Consider the following 22438-nt stretch of genomic DNA (forward strand, 5'->3'; position numbering starts at 1 on the left):
TCACATCAGAATACTGGCGCTATTCTAGCAGCAAAACACTTCTCGATGTTCCTTCTACTTTTCTTTGCAGTTTTCTCCCCTTGCAATATTTTTTAAAACATTATTTTGCCACAACCAGCCCACCGCTGAGAATGGTGAAGCAGCTGAAGAAATCATTCATAAAAAACTGGGCCAGGCACTGGCATTACAGCTGGGCTTCTTCTGAATGGACCCAACAATGTCTTATTTTACACCATCACTAGCAAAAGCAGCATGCCACCCAAAGCCTCCAGTGGCGTGACTCTATTATTCATAGAGGGGCAGAAAGGACCCTTCTGCTCTTAGGTCTTACACAGCTAGATGACTGATACTGTCCGTTGTTTTTACACCAGGTTCTCATTGTCCCAGGCACTTGTGCTCAGCTCCTGCCACAGACAACCTCTCAGCAGCCACTTGGGAGGCAGCTGACACTCTTACACGCCTGGCTCCCAGACCACTGAATGAACCCGAATTCCAGCTGCTTCTAAACACCACCAGGAGAACAACTCCTCCGCCGTCCCGAACCAGCCGAGCAGCCTGCACTCCCCGCCTCCACCGCCCCTGGCAAACTCCAAGCTGGGCCCTGGCGTTGCTCAGCAGCACCCCCAGGCGCCTTTTCCTCCAGCCCAGGCAGCGCCTCACTTCCGTCTTCCTCCCAGAACCTGCCCTGCTACGAGAGCTGAGCCCAGACCCAGCAGGAGCAGCATGTGCCAGAGCGGGGCTAGTCCTGACTTCAGCTGCGAGGGGTAGGCGGCTCGGTCCAGGGGACAAGAAAAAGCGAGTGACACTTACGGACCCTCAGGCAGCACCTCTGAGCAGAGCTCTGCAGGGGCAGAGTCTTCCCCCCCCCGGCCTCACTCTGCAACCCAGGAACCAGCATTTACTTCCTGTTATGTCCCACGCCCGTCCCAGCCCATGTGACAGTGTGCAGGAGAGCCTCAGCTCTGCCCTGCCCCCGGAGTTCAGAGGTTACCAGCTGCTGGGTGCTTAAACAAGATGCAGCTTCGGTGTTAATGACTGCAGCAGACACATGTTCTATATTGCAAAGTGGACATTAAAAGATCCCCAGTAGCGCTTTCTTAAGAACAGGGGAAAGATTGTTTCAGTACCATCTCTCCATTCACTCTTCTGTGGTATAATCTACCAATTTTCTGCCCGGTTGTTACACCCTCCCCAGCAGTGGCTGCTCTTTTATGCCCAAGGGAGTGATCCTTCTGTGCGTGCCATTTGTAAAGTTGCACATGGGTGACAGATATGAAACAATAATAACTGAGGTTCCAGAGCACCTTTTGTTAAGGGCTTGAAAGTATTTTTAATCCTGCCTATGGGTTTCAGGTGATACTAAAATTTCCCACGCAATATAGGCAAATGATTATGTTTCTCCAAGCTGCTCTGCACTGAGAAAACTAATCAATAATTTCATATACATAGTCATTATGACTCAACAATAGCTCCAGAGCCTAGTTTGCAACTAAGTTCTCATTATAACCTTGTGTTGTCTCTGCCCCATGCACCGCTCTCCTCAGCTCCTGTAGATCTCTTTTAGCACCTTCGGGCAGTAGGGGAGGAGAAGAGAAGATTTAGGGTACCTCCCATGTTCCTTCCTCTGCACCTCCTGATGTCAGTAGGAAGGGAGAATCCCCTAGTAAGCCCCAGGAGGATCTCTGGGTCCAATATATATATATATATATATATATTTTCTTGGGAGGTTAAGGCTTATTCGGGGGATGGGCAGCCAGTGACCTTAGGACGGGGTGGGCAATAATTTTTGATGGGGTGGAGCAAAAGTGGCCAAAAAGTGGTCACTTTTCTACAGAGGGGGTACAGGTCTGGTATGGAGGTTGGGTGCAGTAGGGGGTTGTGACCTGGAGCAGGGGCTTGGGAGGCAGGCTCTGGGTGGGGGTATGGGTGCAGGAGAGGATTCTGGCCTGGGAGAGGATGGCAGAAGGGGGTGCAGGCTCTTGGAGGGAGTTGTGACCTAGAGAAGGGGGATACAAAGGGCTTGAGTGATGACCTGGGGCAGGGAATTGGGGTTAGGGAGGCAATGGGTGCCAGAGGCAGGCACATGCTGAGATGTGCTTATTTAGGTGGCTCCTGGCCAGCAACCCTTTGAGCCAGGCTCCCTGCCTGCTGCAGCCCCAGGTCCCTCAAGCCTGCTCCAGATGCATAGGGCAACCATCCATCCTGTACTGGGCAGGACAGTCCTGTATTTGGGATGCCAAAAAGGCATCCTGACTTTTTTTTTCCCCAAAAGGGACTCATTGTCCCATACTTGCACTCCCCTCCCCCGCCTCAGGGAAGCAGGGGGAGCGTGGGCAGCTACCACTTCACCAGGGCTCCCAGGGAGGCTAGCAGCTGCGCCTTCCCCAGGGCTCCTGGGGAGCACCAGTGGCTGCCAATTTCCCAGGCTCCCTGGGGAGCGCTGGCCAGCTTCCCTGGGGCTCCCAGGGAGCACCGGCAGCTGCTGCCTCCTTCCTGGCTCCCCTGGGGCTTGGAGGAGCCGCCCCTCCCCCTCATATCCTCCACGTATTTGGGACAGGGAGATATGGTCGCCCTACAGATGCAGAGGGGAGGAGGAGGCTTTGTGCACTGCACCCCACAAACCCAGCACATCTCTGAGCTCCTGTTGGCCAGAAACCAGAATCTGGCTACTGGGAGCTGAGAGATTTTTGCTGGGGGTGGGGTGGGGGCAGAGCATGAAGCCGCCCCTCGGGGCCAGAGCAGAGAGCTACATGGAGCAGGAAGCTGCTGCAGTGACTTTTTGCTGTGTGTGGGAAGTTCCCACTGGTGTGGCCCATGGTATGGCTTTGGAGGCTTGGTGGGCTGGATCCAACCTGAAGGCCTGATCTTGCCCACCCCTGCCTTAAGAGGCTAATCAAAGGCTACTCTGACCCACACCGTCCTGTGCCTCTGAGTGTTAGGAGGCTCATCTGGGCCAACCTCAGGTTAGTTAGTCCTGATAAAAGGATTTTACAGTTAAGAGGCTGACAGCTCTGTTTTTGGCCCATCTAGTGCTGAGGAAGCTACTATGAGTGCAAAGGCAGCCTCAGGTAAACTGCTCCGTCTTTGAGCCCTCCTCAAGTCTCGTAAGGCTTGCTAAAGGACATTTCCTGTTACAGACCCCGGGACATCAATGAGAAAAGGGGAGGTAGGCCTTCGCGTTCTTCCATCAGGGCTTTAAACATCACCAAACCTAGAAGGCTCAATTATGGATCTGTTTACATTTTTTGGTTATATAAATGCTTTTTAGATTGTTTTTCTACTTTACAGGTTTTTGAGCTGATCCATTCATGCCATCTACCTCTGTACTTCAGTATTCTGCTCTTCAGCTCCAGTTTGTGTGTTCTGACCCCAATAAATAGCTGAAATAACAGAGAACTCCCCAGCTGCTCTACTCAATTCAAGCTATGCTAAATTTAGTACAATTTAAGCCACACTAAAAACAGGCTAAGTATGTCATAAATCAAATAATGTTATCTGACAACAGCGAAGATAATCTGGCATGTATTCAGCTGGTGTAAACTGTCATAACTCTATTGACTTCAGTGGAGCTATGACAATTTATACCAGCTGAACAGCTTCCTCGGTGTATGTGCTGATGGTTTTACAGGAAACAGAAGTTCTCTGATCAAACTCTAATACACTCAGTACAAATTCCATGTGAACTTATTAAAGCTGCCAGAGCAAAAATGACAAACATTTAGAATTTTTTTCAATACATGTACATTATTCTTTTGCTTAGCACCTTGTCAGTAATATCATTTGTGATATGCCACAAGGGAAGCTAGGCTTTCCTCCTTGGTCAATAGTTAGCATTCTTTTTCTCTTTCCCCAAGTATGACTTGATATATAAGATGGTAGATGCTATACAAAAGCCTGCTCTAATTATCCTCTGTAATCTCCAGCTTCTTAAGTAAAACCTAGTTCTATAGCTTTTCTGCAAAGAAAAAGTAAACTCACTAAAACCACAGTGTAAAATCTATATACATCTAACTGGATTATTGGAAATCAGGGGTTTGACAATATTTTGGTGGTGGAAGTCAAGTTCTGTTTTTCATTATGGATCATGGGCTGGGATATAAAAACAGAACATGGCCTTCGGGGAGATAAAGACTGAGGCTCCAGCCAGTTAGAGACTGGACAGGAAAAGAGAAATGTTTGTGTAGGCTTTTAAAAGAGCTTGAAGACTTCAGTTTGAACATTTGATACATTAACCAAGTTAACAAACCTGAGAAGAGTTGAGAACAGATTAAAGAGTTTGAGTTTCTTGAACAGTCCGAGGTGGGACAGTGAGGCAGGCTGCAGTTTTCCCTCTAATTTTTTCCATCCATGTGTGAGATGAATTTTGTTATGTGCACTAAGGCATGTGTGGATGGGCACAAGCAGTAGAAACCCAGGCTGCTGGCTGAGGGTGCTTTGCTAATCAACTGGGCGGCAACTCAGTCTCTCCTGGGGAGCTGCCCAAGTGCTCAGTTTACAGGAAACACTGGCAAGGTGCCTGTAGTTTGACCGTACAACATAAGAGTGCCTGGAAGGCAGTCGACCATTACATCCTTATTTCACATTTAGCGTCACTAAGCAGAATATATTCCCCTGAAGGATCACTGCTATTTCCAACCTTTGTTTCTCTTCCCCATCTCACACTCTCTTTTTCTCTTCTTCATTGTGGGTCTCCTCTTCTCTTCCCTCTGCACTTTCTTCCCTGCAGCAACAGCCCCTATCCATTCCATTTGGGCTTCACTCCCACATCAGTGTTTGACACTATCATTAATGATATTCAAGTGCCATCATCAGGCTTCAGCAGTGACATCCGTATGGCTACATCTACATTACAGCGTTCTTTTGAAAGGCGAGCTTCTGGAAGATAACCTTTTGGAAGAGCACGTCTACACACAAAAAGTGGAGCTTCCAGTCAGGGGCACGACCATGCCCCCCTGCCTCATGGCTGACGCCACCTACCCCCTGCACCTGTGGCCAGCCACCCCCTACACAGGCCACACAGACCCTAGCCAGGACTTGTTCAACACCCACCTCAGCCAGGCCCACAACTCCATTGAATGGGCATTTGGGTGCCTGCAGGGGCGCTTCTGATGCCTCCTCATGAGGCCGGAGGTCAGCCTCCAAAACGTGCCCACCGTGGGCTGCTGAGGCTGGCCCCAGCTATGAACAGGGCCCACGTCCTGTGCTGCCAGGTGCACCAGGACAGGATGTGGGTCAGGGAGGCCTTTGCTAGGGGGGCCCAGTGACCTCCCCCAGGCATCCTCCACCATGACCCAGCCCTGGGCACCCATCCCTCACCACTCCCCCCACACACCTACTCCCTCATCACTCCCCCACCAATCACATGGGACACAGAGGTGGTGAACAATAAACCCATTTAACTAAATATTGATGTGTCTTACATGGGAAAAATATACAGGGAGCTGTATACAGGGGGGACTGGAGGGGGACTTTGCATGTTGTGCGACCCTGGGGGCTGAGACCTTGCAGAGGAGTCCTGGGTCAAGGCTGGGGAGACTTACTCATCTGTGGGGGTGGGGGAATGTGAGCTACGCCAGCTGTGGGAACCCCTACCACCGCTGTGGGGTCCCCATCAGGGCTGGGATGGGGCCAGGATGACGGGGAGTTAGGGGCATGGGAGGAGTGCAGCAACCTCAGCCTCAGTGGGGAGTGCAGGGGGAAGGAGAGATGGGAGCTGCCTCTGTCTGTGGGGGCCACACTGGCCATGAGCCAGTGGCTGAGTTCCAGCTGGGCAGCTGTGGGAAGTTTGGGTGGGAGCAGGCCAGCAAAGACAGGGGCTGCAGGGATGTCTGCATGGGGGTCTGCAGGAAGGGTTACAGGAGGTGATCTGGGAGTGCCTGGCAAGAGAGCAGAAGGCTGGGATAGGTGAGCCATGAAGGGCGCCTGCCACCCCACCCCGGGCCTCCTGCTCCATCGCCAGCTGCTCCCAGAGGATGGCGTTTTGCTCCCTCAAGGTGGCCATGTGGGCAGAGGCTTCCTCCCCTTTGCAGTGGCGCTCGCGTAGACCCCTGCTGTGCCCCTCATGAGCACTGAAGGTAGGGGTGCCCAGGCTCCTTGGTGGCTGGCACAGGGCTCCCCTGCCCCTGGATGGATCCCACAATATGCCCCCCACCCCCTGTGGCCAGCCCCCCCATCCAGTGGCCAGGGAGCCCTGGAAGATCCTGGCCACTGAGGGGTCTCCTCATGGATGGGGCATGTGCTGGATATGGTCCGGGCTCTTCCCCAGCTCCCTCCCCAGGTGTGTGGCCTGTGGTGCTATCCATGGGAGCAGGTGCTGAGAGCTGCACACGGCCCTCCCCAGGGCGTGGGAGGTGTGGCTATCAGCTGCATCCAGGCTGGGGCTAGCAGCTGTGTGGTCAGCCCACTGCTGGCTGTTGCGGAAGCAGGTGCCCCCCCCCCAGGCCACAGGGTGTCTGAAACACTCAGTACCTACCTGAGGGTCCCTCAAAGACCTGGGTGGAGGGTGAAGAGCTGGGTGAGGCCTGGGTGGAGGGTGCCTGGCTCAAAGACCTGGATGGAACGGTGATGACAAGTGTCCTGTCACTGGAGCCATCGTCGTCACTGGGAGTCTCTGGCTCCTGCTCCAGCTGCCGAGGAGTGGTCACACCTGAGGGTCCCGGCTGGTCCTCTGGCTCGGTCTCGGGCCCTGGCTACAGGATCGTGGATTCGAGTCCCACTACTAGGGGGGATGCCCACTTCATCCCGAGGAGGCGGTCCAGCTCCTCATAGTGGGAGCAGCTGGTGGGCGCTACCCCCAGCGGCTGGTTGCCTCTCAGGCCCTGCAGCAGGCCTGCCTTAGCTCCTTAACTTTGGTCCAGCATGCAGGTGGGGTGCCTGTGGGTGCTCAGGCCAGTGGTGAAGCGGCCAAAGGCTGTGGCATTCCTGTGCCAGCCACCAGTCTGGAGGAGGACCTCCTCATCCCCCTGCAGTCCGAGGTGTTCCTTCATCTCCGCCTTGGTCCATGATGCGGCCCTCTTTTTTGGGCCCTGGCTGGGTTCCTGGGAGCCTTGGGATGGCTCAGAGGTGGGTCGTGGCTCCTGGGCACTGGTCATGGGTGCGGTGGGTGCTTTATGGAGCTGGAGTGTCGGCAGGAGGGTGTGCTGCAGGAGGCTCATGTCTTCTCTGCTCCTAGCATGCTCTCAGCTTCCTGCCATGGGGTTTCTGGATCCCTGTGTTTTTAAACACGGCCAAATGCAAAGAGCATATGGCCCCGCTGGTGCTGGCAGGGGCGTCTCCATGGAAGACTGCTCTTTCGAAAGAGTGGCATGCAGAGCGTCTGCATGCTTTCTTTTGAAAGGGTGTTGTGAAAGAAGGTGCTCTTCCTGATATGGCAATGGAAGAGCGCTTTCAAAGGCAGGCTGCGTTCTGTCAAAAGTATCTTTGAAAGAGTGCTTTTTGTGTGTAGCTGCTCCTCAGCCTCTTTCAAAAGGGCCCCTTCTTTCAAAATATTTTTCAAAGGTGCTTGCTAGTGTAGATGCAGCCTATGAGATTAGTTGGGATGGAGGAGTTCACGTTTCTGAAGCATTGTCCCAGGCTGCCTGCAGACTTATTGGTTATACTTGGTTTATGTTTGGAAATTATTCTTTGTGGCTTGCATTCTGCACAAACTGTATAGGTCAGACGGGCCATGTAGCTACCACACGTGGGCTGCAACTGGCCTCAAGATGGGTGTTTTACACCCCTGAAGTAAAGGACAGTTTGACACAAGATACAAATATGCTTTTTATATTGACCACAGTGTGAAGCATTATGTAGATAACATCAGTCAGACTACTGTCATTTTAAATCAAGTAGCAATAAAGTGTGGGCTAGAACTTACTACACATATTTTCAATGCAATATAGCTGCAGAAAGACTGCATTTAATTATTTGTTTAACAATGAGCCTTCATGATGTATTATTGCTCATCTATGAATTGGTCTCTAAAAATCACCTTCCAGAAGCTGCAAGGTTAAAATGCTTCTCCAAGCTTCTTTCCATAGCCGCATTTTCAAACACTAGGTGGCCCACGTCAGATGTTTAAGTATTTTTCCCCAGGACTACTAACTTCTGTGCTTTGCCTGTAGTACATCATGAGGTGCAGACACAGCTTTTGCCATTATATGCATTTTTTTTTTTTGCTATCAAATTGAAATGTTGGTGTTACTCTGGAAAGTCACAGAAAGGCAAAATTATCAGAGTAAAAGAGGAGACCAAATCTAAAGTTTTGTCACAGAACTAACTTGTCAGAATTAAAGAGAGGGTCTACCCTACGCACATTAATGCAGATGAAAAAGGAGGGTTGGAGAGGGAGGAAGAATTGTGGAGAAATTTAGCATAATCTGTAGAACTGTTGTAAGGTACAGAAGATTAACTCTTGTCTCAGAAAGTAGAAATCTGGTGAACCAGTGCTAACTTTAGCTGTATGTTACGTAAACTGAATTTGTTTGGTTTTTTTGCACAGAACATTTCCATAGCAGATGAAAATGCATCGAAAGCTTGAGTTCAGTGACTAGCTAAACAGTAGTTATCTATGAATGTGATTTAACGCCCCTCCCCCACAGTCTAATCTATAATAATGCTAAGGCAGACATGAGTACAATTGCAGTATTTATATCTCAGAACCTTACTATAGCAATACAGTAAGATGATAAAGATAGGAGCAAATCATAATCTGACATAATTTTAATTCTTTCAGTTTGACTGCATGCAGTCTTTTTGCCTAGAAGCTATAGCAACTAAAGTTTTTGATTACCTTGTAAGTAATCTCTTTAAGAATATTTTTCTTCAGTCACCTTCTTCAAAAACAAGATAGGCAAGTTTTACGTAGTCTGGAAGCTTTATCAACAGGATTGTGAAATGCAGCTCAGTCAGTCTCCTATAGTGGTTATGACTGACATGAGCTGGGAACTTCCACTGAGAAATCCCCCACTTAAGAACTTCCTCCTAGGCAGCTGCAAACAACCAATCATTATGAGATAGTCTGCAACAGAGACTTTTAGCAGAAGACAGTGTGTAAACTAGCTATGGGCCTGATTCTGAAGTCCTTACTCAGAGTAGTTCCAATTATTTTAATGGTACTATTCTCATGAGTAAATGCTATTCTGCATAACAGTTGCAGAATCAGGTCCAATTAATTTAAATGGCTGTTTCTTGACAGCTAATGTAACTTCCAATTGTAACTAGTTTTTTATTGTTCTAATATTTTGTTATAGCTTGGTTCTAAAATTCACATGAAATGTTACTGACAATGCTGATAGAAAATAGCAAAACTTTGTATATACATAAATAAAAATATATAGAGAGGGATTAGATGTATATGATCTGTAAATACAGGGTTTAATTCGTCACTCTGCAGAGAGCCTGAGCAAATCCTAAGCATCGCTTAAGTCTCATTTAAGCTCAAACGAGATTTAAGTGGTGTGGACCTTTGGCACGGGTGAATTTTATCTTGAGTGAAAATTCTTTTCCCCACCCAAAAATGTATAAACATATAAACTGACTTTTGATATTAGAATGTGGAGGACATCTGTCTGGGAAAACTTCCCTTCTTCCCTCCTTTAGAAGTAGTGGCGTATCCTCTTCTCACTCCTTTCCGATACAGGGTACTCTTTAGTGACATCGTACTGAGGCAGACTTCCAGGAATTTCCCCACATAAGATAAATTCCTATAGAAACCTTATGGTATTGGAGTAGTAAAGGCAGGTAGCAATGCGGTCGCCAACTCTTTAAGATATCGTTAAGTCTAGAAAAAAAACCTTTCACTCAGTTCATGGAAGGAGCTTGGAAGGTTGTAACCATGGTTTCTGAAAGGATGCTGAACAGTTCATCCATGGCTACATGTGCAATTACAATTTGGTCAGCACTGGCTCGTCTTTGTTGGCTCCAGTTGACACAAAAGACACCAATTTATCAGCACAGCGTGAATTAGAGTCAGATCCCTTTTTAGCAAAAGTCACAATGCAAACAATAATAAAGAAACAGCAATGTGACCTACATGCTAGCAACATAGGAGTGTTAAGTGCACGCAGGAACTTCTCAATCAGGAGGTTCTCTAATTATTGCTTGAATGGTGACTTTTCATGTTTGTCACACTTAGGCTACGTCTACACGTGCACGCTACATCGAAATAGCTAATTTCGAAGTAGCGACATCGAAATAGCCTATTTCGATGAATAACATCTACACGTCCTCCAGGGCCGGCAACGTCGATGTTCAACTTCGACGTTGCTCAGCCCAACATCGAAATAGGCGCAGCGAGGGAACGTCTACACGCCAAAGTAGCACACATCGAAATAAGGGAGCCAGGCACAGCTGCAGACAGGGTCACGGGGCGGACTCAACAGCAAGTCGCTCCCTTAAAGGGCCCCTCCCAGACACACTTTCATTAAACAGTGCAAGATACACAGAGCCAACAACTAGTTGCAGACCCTGTATATGCAGCACGGACCCCCAGCTGCAGCAGCAGCAGCCAGAAGCCCTGGGCTAAGGGCTGCTGCCCACGGTGACCACAGAGCCCCGCAAGGGCTGGAGAGAGAGTATCTCTCAACCCCCCAGCTGATGGCCGCCATGGAGGACCCCGCTATTTCGATGTTGCGGGACGCGGATCGTCTACACGTCCCTACTTCGATGTTGAACGTCGAAGTAGGGCGCTATTCCCATCCCCTCATGGGGTTAGCGACTTCGACGTCTCGCCGCCTAACGTCGATTTCAACTTCGAAATAGCGCCCAACACGTGTAGACGTGACGGGCGCTATTTCGAAGTTACTGCCGCTACTTCGAAGTAGCGTGCACGTGTAGACGCAGCTTTAAGCACCCACTGTCAACAACAGGTACATTCCATTGTATGGACAAGGCTTAAAAATGCAGTACAATTAATGAATAGTTGGCGTGAAATTCACCTCATTCAGAGGGCCAGCATAAGTTCTGTGCACCATTTAAAACTTCATGATTGGGTGTGTGAGGAGGTAAAGGTGCTGGAGTGTATAAAGGCGGGGTTGGAGGGGTACATGGTCACTTGGGTCAGTCAAAAGGGAAGGGGAAGATCTGCGGGAAAATTACTGCTCTGTGTTTTTCCACTTGATTTGGTTTTGTGCTTGTTTGATGGATAACAATCAAACTTTGAGGAAAAGACCTAGCAAGAGTAAGAAGGGTGGAGCTTTATTTCCATTGCTCTGCTGATAAAATCACACACTAGGTTAAATGGGATTTACCTGGTGCAAAAGCTCTGGAGTGGCATGCTGCAAGGTGGCAAATGCCATTCTGTCGGTACTTTAAATGACTTTAGTTAGCAATCCAAACAATTTTCCCTTGTCATCCATATTTTTTCATGTGTGTCAAAAATGCCATATTTTCCCAAGGTTGGTTGCTCCCAAAGATAAATTATTTGTGAAAATTTAAAAACAAACAAAATATGCTTCAACTATTGGATTTAGTTTTAGAGGATAAATTAAAAAGAAAAAGAAATATGGTTTCCTCCTTCTCTAAGCATTCTTGTACAAACTCTTCCTGATTTCATTGGTTTGGATATGCTTTGAGAACAGAAGAACAGCCGTACTGGGTCAGACCAAAGGTCCATCTAGCACAGTAGCCTATCTTCTGACAGTGGCCAACACAGATGCCCCAGAGGGAGCAAACAGAATATGTAGTCATTGAGTGGTCCCTCTCTTGTCATCCATTTCCAGCTTCTGACAAACAGAGGTGAGGGACAGCATTCCTACCCATCAAGGCTAATAGCCATTGATGAATTTAGCTAGTTCTTCTTTGAGCCCTGTTAAAGTTTGGTCTTCACAACATCCTCATTTCTTCAGGGAGTTCCACAGGCCTACCATGCACAGCAGTAAGAAAACCTTCATTTTGTTAGTTTTAAACCTGCTAGCCACTAATTTCATTTGGTGACCCTTGTTCTTATGTTATGGGAACAAATAAATAACTTTTCCTTATTCACTTTTTCCGTACCTGTCACAATTTTATAGACCTCTGTCATATCGCCCGTTAGTCTCTTCTTTTCTAAGCTGAAAAGTCCCAGTCATTTTAATCTTTCTTCATATGGCACTAGTTCCATACCTCTAATCATTTTTGTTTCCTTTTTCTGAGCCTTTTCCAATGCTCATATGTCTTTTTTGAGCTGAAGTGACCACATCTGTACACAATATTCAAGACAATGCCTTTTTTGTAAAAAAAAAAAAAAAAAAAAAAAAAAGGTGCCAGTACTCAGCCGGCTTCTTGCTTCCCCCACCCCAGCCAGTCTCATGGCTGGGGCTGCCGGGGTGTCGGTATTTAGTACTGGTAAGTATCAGCCCCAAAAAACCACTGATTCAAGATGTGGGCATTCCATGGATTTTCCTTGGGGTTATTGGACTAAAAAATGTGTGGTGATATCTGAAAGTCAGATAATGCTACATGTTTACATACTGAGCACTAGTATCTCTTCTTTTGAATCATTAATTTCTTCAGTCCTTTTTAAAAGTCCTAACATGAAAAATCCATTCCTCTGGAGCTGAGCGCTCACTGTTTTTTTCCCTCAGTTATTTGACTGCAAGCGAGACATCAAGCTTACTGGCAATTGTTTATGTTGGCAGATGGTCAAAAAGAAATCTGTATTATTTTGAAAATGCCAGGGTCTGGAAACTTGAGTCACAGCACAGTGCTTCTCAGGATTGTTCTCGAAGGACCGGAGATCTCTAACTCCAGCTGTCCTCTGTAAGGTTTGAATTGATGAAAATGGTGAAATAATTTTCATGGCTCCTTAGCTGGTGAGAGTATTTATAAAAGTAATCTGGCTCTGTATATGGATGGTCTCTTACACAAGCATTTATAACACTCAAGTGTTTGGCTTTGCTTCCTAAAGGTTGCACCTCCCTGGGTCCAGCACCCTTGGGACCTGAGCAGTCCCAGATGAAAGATCTTGCTGTACCAGAGGAGGTCAGTGCCCTGAGGGCTACCTTCCTGGCCACCAGCCCCACATACTTTCTAGACTTCCTGCTGGCTACCCAGCCCTGGTGGCTCTATGTACACATCTCATAGAGGTGGAAGGGACCTTGGGAGGAGGGTGTTTAGTCTAGTCTGCTGCCCTCTTGATAGGACCAAGCACCACCCTTGGCATCTGTTTGTCCCTGATCCCTAAATGGCCTACTCAATGACTGAGCTCACAACCCTGGGTTTAGCAGGCCAATGCTCAAACCACTGAGTTGTTCTTCCCCCTGCCCTCCAGCTTCCCAGCCCTACTGCTCCCCAGATGGCTCCCTGACAGCTCCCTGGCTTTCCAGCCGCACAATTCCCAAGCCATTCCCAGGCCCCACGGCTTCTGGCTTGTAGCAGCTTATTTCTCATCCCAGTCTGTAGACATTGTCTGTAGTAAGATCAGAATTTGGCCCTTATATTGAATACATGCAACTGCCAGTGAAGTTACATATGTGTGAGAGATACTTTGGCTACATTTTAATTAATACAGGGAAAACTCCATAAATGACAAATTGTATGGACAGATTCCTTTGTATTCTGAATTCAAAAAACAAAAACATGTTCTGTCTTGGCTGTAACTGCTATACAGCCTTTACATTTTAGCATTTATTTGAAACACTTTCAATTCAATGTTACCAAACAAGTCAGTGGCCCAGTTCATGAATTATATTAAAGCCCTTTTATACTAGTCTGTCTGGGTAAAGTGGATGGAAATAGCCCCGCTCTGTGAAACTAATTACTGGTGCACTATATCAATCCTTTACTAATCTCAGTGGCAAAAGGGATGGGTTTGGGCTGTTGTTGGAGCACTGTGGATAGTCTTTGCTTCCAAAGACTATAAGAAGAAGAGTGAATTACAGCAGTCCCGAGGCTGTTCTGAATTAACCAGATGGGGACCCTGCATGTCCCCAAACTAAACGGAATGACTTAAAGTTACCTTCGGGCCATCCTCCCATTCCACCTCAATCACAGGAATGGAGTAGCTGAGAATCAGATCCAAGAGAAGACTGTTCAATGTTTGACATTTACCAGGGAAACACAGAGATACGGGAACATCATTTAGGACAGTCTTGTTGCTCTCTATGGCTACGTCTACACGTGAAGCCTACATCGAAATAGCTTATTTTGATGTAGCAACATCGAAATAGGCTATTTCGATGAATAACGTCTACATGTCCTCCAGGGCTGGCAATGTCGATGTTCAACTTCGACGTTGCGCAGCACCACATCGAAATAGGCGCTGCGAGGGAATGTCTACACGCCAAAGTAGCACACATCGAAATAAGGGTGCCAGGCACAGCTGCAGACAGGGTCACAGGGCGGACTCAACAGCAAGCCGCTCCCTTAAAGGGCCCCTCCCAGACACAGTTGCACTATACAACACAAGATACACAGAGCCGACAACTGGTTGCAGACCCTGTGCCTGCAGCATGGATTCCCAGCTGCCGCAGCAGCAGCCAGAAGCCCTGGGCTAAGGGCTGCTGCCCATGGTGACCATAGAGCCCCGCAGGGGCTGGAGAGAGAGCATCTCTCAACCCCCCAGCTGATGGCCGCCATGAAGGACCCGGCAATTTCGACGTTGCGGGACGCGGATCGTCTACATGGTCCCTACTTCGACGTTGAACGTCGAAGTAGGGCGCTATTCCGATCCCCTCATGAGGTTAGCGACTTCGACGTCTCGCCGCCTAACGTCGAAGTTAACTTCGAAATAGCGCCCGACGCGTGTAGCCGCGACCGGCGCTATTTCGAAGTTAATGCCGCTACTTCGAAGTAGCGTGCACGTGTAGACACAGCTTATACCTGTAATTTCAGACATTATTGAGGCACATGTAATACCAGTTCGCCACAAGTGGCTCCAAAAGTTGAAAGGAATGTTCTGAACTTGGACTCAGAAACACAAGTCCAGTTGACACCCTTCGCTTTCCTGAGTGTGAGCCAAGTTTGAATAGAAAGACAGGCTTAATGGCAAATCGTGTGATTTTAATTAACTATTAATTAGTTCACTTCACCTCTTCCCTGTCACCCACCTGAAGAAGTTAAGTCTAGACTGTAGCACTAATGATGTAAGCTAGAGGTGGATGACAACATAAAGTGGTGCCATATATAACACAAGGGGGAGCAATTATTTGGGTAGTCTAGCTAGTTGTAAACAGAACATGTCTAATCATGTTCTGTGTTCCTAATTATGGTACTCTCCAAGGATCCCAGTTCTGTCATGATAATAGGACAACAGGCACAAATTGGCTCACTTCTTTGCCACGTCGTTCATTGCCCTTTTACATGTGCCATCACTTATAAGGGAAAGATGAATGATACCTAATGCGCTTTTGACTTCTCCTGGTCTTTTTGAGCCATCTGTTGGTTTTATTATTGTTTCTTGCTGATCTAACTGCTTCATCTTCCTGTTTGAACATTCTTATTGTTTTAGCATTAGAAACATGGCTTTGTGGCTCTGGCACAGAACTGGAAGTTGGGAAGAATGAGCTCCATTCTTGACTCTTCCACACACTTGTTATGCAAACTTTGGCAAGTCACTTTGGCCCAGATGCAAAAAAGGGACACAAGTCTTTCAATGGTGAACATCACATTGCCTAACTTTTATGAAGCTAGAAAAATCACTGGGACAGTCATGGGATTCACAGACCCTGAGCACGGGACTTATATTTCCTCTCCAACAAATGCGGGGAGAGAGGGACCTCAGAAAAGGATTCACAAAAGTGAGCACATTTGACAGGCAGACATTTAAGACAGCCACTTGGAGATGCTAACAAAATGGGTGTATCCTAAGTCTTGCTCCTATTATTCAGCTAGTCACCTAAGCCTGGGCTGCAGGGAGACACCAGTCTCTGCTTGCAGGCCACAGGTGGGAAGCATCTCTCATATAGGTAGGTGGCTTAGGTGTAGAAGTCATGAGTAGCTGCCTTATAGCTATTAACCCAGCAACTAGCACAACCACCTGCAAGGTGGGAGAGACCCATGTTCAGTTCCCTCCTGCCCCACCTCCCTGAGGAAGTGACAAGAGACCTCTTTGTGAATCCTACCTCTCAGAAGGATGCTTTAACTATTGTGCTCTGGGATATTGTGGAAAGGGCATTTGCTCAGTCTCTCCTGTTTGCATAAGTCATTCGGCCAGAGAGCAGAGATGAAAACTACTCTGTAGTCCAGTGGTGGGAGGTGGCAGATCTTGGCCCCAATGACTATTTAATTATGGATACAAATTGAAGAGTTTCAACAGGAGAGAGTGCAGAAACTTCTCAGCAGAATAAACCATAACTCAGGGGCTAGAGCAGTTCCCTGGGTGGGCTGGGAGACCCCTGTTCAAATCCTTTGCTCTAACAAATAGGCTAAAAGTTATATGCTGGTGGCCGTGGCCCCATTATGATGATGATTTTGAATTGTACCTGTTATGGTTAGGCAGCCTCTGAGCATGCCTGCTGAATCAGGTTCCATGGATGAGGTAGACACTCCTCTTCCTTGCCTGTCATGTTTCATGGGCATTGATTGTTTCTGGGAGCTAGAGAGAACACGCAAGGCCCATCACTACAAGGGCACTAACTTGGGCACATAGGGAACTTTTACAGTCAGGAATCTAGAGACAACAACAGGGTAGACCACAGCCAAGCAGGAGTTTTGTGGCTCGCACTGGGCCTACGACTGATGAGTAAGTGCCTCACTCTGGTGCTTAGATGCCTAACTATTTTTGTGAGTCTGGGCCTTTACAGTTTCATGCCTCTGTTTCATCTAGCTGTATTATGGAGGTAATATTCACCAACCTCAATGGATATTAAGAAGGCTTAACTGTAAAGCAAAATGAGATGCTCAGATGAAAGGCACTAGAGGGGCAAAGAACTGATTAATTAAACCTACCTGAACACACATGGGCTGTGTCTACACATGCCCCAAACTTCGAAATGGCCATGCAAATGGCCATTTTGAAGTTTACTAATGAAGCTCTGAAATGCATATTCAGCGCTTCATTAGCATGCGGGCGGCAGCCGCGCTTCGAAATTGACGCTCCTTGCCGCCGAGCGGCACGTCCAGACGGGGCTCCTTTTCGAAAGGACGCCGCCTACTTCGAAGTCCCCTTATTCCCATGAGCTCATGGGAATAAGGGGACTTCGAAGTAGGCAGCATCCTTTCGAAAAGGAGCCCCGTCTGGACACGCCGCGCGGCGGCAAGGAGCGTCAATTTCGAAGCGCGGCTGCCGCCCGCATGCTAATGAAGCGCTGAATATGCATTTCAGAGCTTCATTAGTAAACTTCAAAATGGCCATTTGCATGGCCATTTCGAAGTTTGGGGCATGTGTAGACACAGCCATGCAGAGCTTCATGGTGTAGCAAAGGCCAAAGCCTGGTATACGTCACCAGTTTTTAGCAAAAGCATGTGCCTCTGCTCTGGTTTGCCTTAATATTTGCTAAGGTCTCTGTACTTTTAAAAGAAATTTCTTGTGAAAGAAGCTGAATTTTGAACAAACGTGGGATGAATTTAGGGTTGAGCTCCCTCTCCTGCACTGGCAGAGAGAATTATCAATTATGTTTGCAGTTGTAGGGTAGATGGTGATTTTGCTCTGACATTGTGTGTTAATTTGAATACAGACCTTTGTAAGAACTAGGCCAGATGAAACAATACAGACTAGCCCCTTACAAACCAAACCCCCAATCTTTCCATAGCTGTACTTACAAGTGTTAAAAAGAATGGCCCGATTATTTGCCAGGATGGTTTCCCAGCTCTTGTTCACACAAGTCATTGGTAATAACTAGGACTTCCTGACAGAGTTGTCACACAATTTGTATTTATTCCTTAGATGAGGAAGGAAGAGAACAATATGATCAATGGAATTAGAGATTTTACATAATTAGTGGGGCGGGGGGATGCAGGGGGAAGGAAACAAGCACACGCTTCGTCTGGCACAACTTCAATCTTCTTATTCACCAGCTGCTAAGTCAATTTCGTATCCCTTTCTGTTTCCTCCAAGTGAAAACACACCTGTTCTTTCAGTATTGTATGCATTTATTGTTGGCTCTCTGTAAGCAAGAGATGTAAGAGCATTTTGACTTGCATCACAGATCTGTCACACTCTGATTGAACCATTTAAGGGGTCTGAAGCCGATTAACTGCTGATTCCCTTTAGCTGTGTCTGCAGCTATAACTCATTCAATATGTGCGCAGTAGTGTATGTATTGCCTGGCATGTTCACTTCTATTTATTCTGTGATGCCATTAGAAAATACAGTCAAGTTCACCCTGCTTTGTCCAGTCTTTGAACAGTTGGTGTACATTTCCCAATAGCCTTCTAAGTACACAGCAGTTATAAGCTTCATTGCCATCAAGTCTGCTAGTCTGTGAAGTGCGGGCAAATCTGTAGAGGTAGAACACAGCAACAGAGACTTACTGAGCTACAGCCAATATTGCACATGGAAATGCAGGCCAAAGAAGCCTGGAAAGGAAGCTGGCTTGACCCTATATCAGAGTAGAGACAATGGCAGGAAAGCCAAAAGAATAGCAGTAAGGAATTAGGGTGATGATTATACCCTACTGCAGGAAAATCCAAAGAAGGGACTAAAGAAGAGGAAACCAGCAGATGATTCCTCTTATTGAGAAATTTTTCCACATTCCTTCACTGGAGGCCTGGGTTTTATGTATATGGCCAGCAAGGCCCGTGGACCTACATTTGGGAGGGTGGGGCTATCTCATTGGAAACTCTGTGTCTCTAGTCCTTTTAGCATTCCTCATGTACCTTGCATTGGCAGCACACTGACAAAGCTTTTGTAACATATCAACCATATAAGGAACAAGCCAATGCTTAGCTGTAACCAATGACTGGAAACTTTTCAGGAAAGGAAACAATTTGGGTAATTGTTGCATGTTATCAAAACTGGTCTGCTTCAGTCAGTCACAAAAGAGGCACTATTTTCTAAATACTGATTAATAATAATTTGTAGCACTTATAGGCTACGTCTACACCTGAAGCCTACATCGAAGTAGCCTATTTCGATGTGGCGACATCGAAATAGGCTATTTCGATGAATAGCGTCTACACGTCCTCCAGGTCCGGCAACGTCAATGTTCAACTTCGACGTTGCGCAGCCCAACATCGAAATAGGCGCAGCGAGGGAACGTCTACACGCCCAAGTAGCACACATCGAAATAGGGATGCCAGGCACAGCTGCAGACAGGGTCACAGGGCAGACTAGCGCTTCCGGGGCAACAGCTAGCCGCTCCCTTAAAGGGCCCCTCCCAGACACACTCAGCCTGCACAGCACGCGGTCTGAGGAGCCATAGGCACACAGACCCCGGGCGCCGCAGTCATGGACCCCCAGCAGCAGCAGCAGCAGCAGCAGCAGCAGCAGCAGCAGCTAGCGGTCCACCCAGCCCTCCCGGCAGGAGCAGGGCTTGCCCTGCTCTGTGCCATGAGGGAGGCAGCTGAGCACCTCCTTGCCCCAGGGGAGGAGATGCCCCCAGGGCAGCAGGGCTCAACCCCTACCCCTGCAGCACCCCGCCCCCCCCACCTCACACGCTGGCAGCTGTGGAGCTACCCCACCAGCACCGACTGGTGGGAGCGGCTGGTGCTTGGGGAGTGGGACGACGACCGCTGGCTCAGGAACTTCAGGATGAGCCGGCAGACATTTCTGGAGCTGTGCCAGTGGCTCACCCCCGCACTCAGGCATCAGGACACCGCCATGCGGCGTGCCCTCACAGTGCAGAAACGGGTCGGCATCGCTGTCTGGAAGCTGGCCACTCCAGACAGCTACCGATCCGTGGGCCAGCAGTTTGGTGTCGGCAAGGCCACCGTCGGGGCTGTCTTCATGGAGGTAAGCGAACCCACGGGGGGAGGGCAGGGCAGGGCAGGGGGGCTAGGGCAGGGCAGGGCAGGGCAGCCAGGGCAGGGGGGCCAGGGCAGGGCAGGGCAGGGCCACGCACATCCTGCTCACCCCTCATTGGTGCTGTCCCATCTGCTTTCTCTGCAGGTTGTGCGTGCCATCAACACCATGCTCCTGCACAGGCTCGTGAGGCTGGGGACCCAGATGCCACCATCGCCGCCTTTGCCACCCTGGGCTTCCCCAACTGCTTCGGGGCTCTGGAGGGGACTCACATCCCCATCCGCACCCCGCATCACAGTGGAGGACGATACCTCAATCGAAAGGGCTACCATTCTGTCGTCCTCCAGGCCTTGGTGGACAGCCGGGGACATTTCCAGGACATTTATGTGGGCTGGCCTGGCAGCACCCACGACGCCCGGGTTTTCCGGAACTCGGGCCTGTGCCGCCGGCTGGAGGCGGGGACCTACATCCCCCCGCGGGAGATCCCTCTGGGGGACACCACCATGCCCTTCTGCGTCATCGCAGATGCGGCCTACCCCCTCTGGCCGTGGCTCATGCACCCCTACACGGGCCATCTCTCCGCTAGCCAGAAGCGCTTCAACGAGCGCCTGAACCATGTGCGCCAGGTGGTGGAGCGCTCATTTGGCCGCCTGAAGGGACGCTGGAGATGTCTCCTGACCCGCCTGGATGCAGGCCCCAACAACATCCCCCAGATTGTGGGTGCCTGCTGCGCCCTGCACAATTTGGTCGAGAGCAAGGGGGAGACCTTTTTCCAGGGCTGGGCTGCGGAGGCCGGCAGGGCACACGTCCAGCCACCTGCTGCCCCCAGTCGGCAGGTGGACCCCGAGGGGACCCGGGTCCGGGAGGCCCTGCGGGCCCACTTTGATGAACAGGCCGCGGGGTGAACTCTGCCCAGGCCCCCTACTGCCCGCCCCTTCCTCCCCCACACTCCTGCCCCAACGCCTACACCATGGAGCACCCCACCACACCCCCCTCCCACTTGTCCTGGACAAATGATAGCACGCACTTGTGGCTGAACATAAACTTTTTTTTTTAACTGTAAATAAATATTTGAACCACAAACCAAAAACTATGTACAAACATTGAACAAAAGCAATATGTACAAAAATAAAACAATACAAAGAAACAACTGTCCGCAATAATAAAAAGAAAACCAGGGAGGATAAAGGGGAGAACTATTTACATGGGGGGGATGGGGCAAACTGGGGGCCGAAAACAACAGGGTCCAACTATATACAAGGGTGGGGGCCACATCCCGGGCCCCTCGCCCCTATAGCCCGGCACCGGGCGTTGGCGGCCGGGAGCCCCGCCGCGGTCGCAGCCTGGTCCGTGGCTGGGTGGGAGCGGGCTGGACTGGAAGGTACGGTGGCTGGCGAGTGTCAGGTGGCTCCAGGGGTCCCTCGGCGCTCCGGCCCTCGCCGGTGGGTGGCGGGGCGACGGCAGACGGGACGGCGACGGGCGGAGCAGCTGGTGGTGGGGCTGCAGGAGCAGGCAGAGCAGGCGATGTTGCGGCCGGCGCGGCATGGGGGGCCAGGTAGTCCACCAAGCGGTTAAATGTCTCCATGTAGGCCCCCCATGCCTCCTGGCGCCAGGCCAGCTCCCGCTTCTGCAGCTGGAGGTGCTGCTCCGCGACCTCCAGCTGCCAACGGTGGATGGCCAGCAGCTGGGGTCCGTCGCCATCGGCGGTTGGTGGCGCGGGGTCCGCTGTCTAGCCCACCGTGGGGCCGGTCGGTCCTCGGCCAAGGGGCTGCCCTGGAGCGATGGTCCCGGAGGGCTCTCCGGGACGACTGACGCCTCGCCGGCGCTCTCTTCTGGTCCTTCTGATGGTGCAGGTGCAGGACACAGGAGAGGAGGGGGGGAAGAAGAATGGAGACAGGCGTTAGTGTGGGCCCCGAGCTGTGGCCTTTGTCCCCCCAGCCCTGTGCTGCAGGTTCCCCATCCCCGTCCCCGGGAGATGCTGCTGTGATGGATGGGGTTCAGGGTCCCGCTGCCCTGCACCCCGTCCCCTGGTGGGAGCGACTCTCACTTCACCCCGCAGGGTCTGACAGCAGGAGAGGTTTCTTAGGCCACAGATGCCCAGTTTCTCCCAGGAATGACAGCACCAGCTGTCGGAAGAGACAGTCCTTCCAACCCATCCCGGGGAGAAGACCCCAAGGGTGCCCCTCGGGGATGCAGCTTTCCCCCTCCTCAGGCTGGCTGCCTTCCAGCTCTCCCTTCCCCTAGCCTCTACCTGTGGGCCCCGCCCTCGCCCCCCAAGTCCAAGCCAGCTCTGCTCCTCCCTCCTGTTTGTTCAGGGCAGAGGTGTCACCTGCCAGCTGTAGCCCCAGGATCCTCCTTTGCCCCTGGGAGCTATTCGGCTCTTGTTGCTCATATGTAGCCTGAGTCTCCCTTTGGCACTCCCCCCACTCCATCACATGCTGCTGCTGCGGGGTGTCCCACCCCGTCCTCCTGGGGGCCCCTCGAGGTTCCGCTCCCCCCTGGCCCGGGGATGGGGCATGGCACTGTCATGCAGGGTGGGGGGGGGCAGGGGCTGATGCAGTGCTGTGAGGGCCATGGCCCTGCTGTCCTTGGGGCCATGGCCATGTGAGCATGTGGGGGGCCCTGGACACATATCTC

The 22438-nt window shown here is 50.0% G+C and overlaps 1 protein-coding gene across 3 annotated transcripts in view; it reads right to left on the minus strand.

Moving 5' to 3' along the window:
- The window catches only part of TANK (TRAF family member associated NFKB activator), a 36806-nt gene extending 35887 nt beyond the window's left edge, over positions 1-919 (minus strand). Inside the window, exon 1 of one of the 3 annotated variants that reach the window (XM_075001038.1) lies at positions 811-919. The gene's annotated coding sequence lies outside the window, so the exon portion shown is untranslated. The remainder of the gene's footprint in view (positions 1-810) is intronic. The other 2 variants (XM_075001039.1, XM_075001037.1) reach the window with 2 other exon arrangements.
- Positions 920-22438: the final 21519 nt, after the last annotated feature.

Source organism: Carettochelys insculpta, chromosome 8, assembly GCF_033958435.1.
Source record: "Carettochelys insculpta isolate YL-2023 chromosome 8, ASM3395843v1, whole genome shotgun sequence".
Classification (NCBI taxonomy): Eukaryota; Metazoa; Chordata; order Testudines; family Carettochelyidae; genus Carettochelys; species Carettochelys insculpta.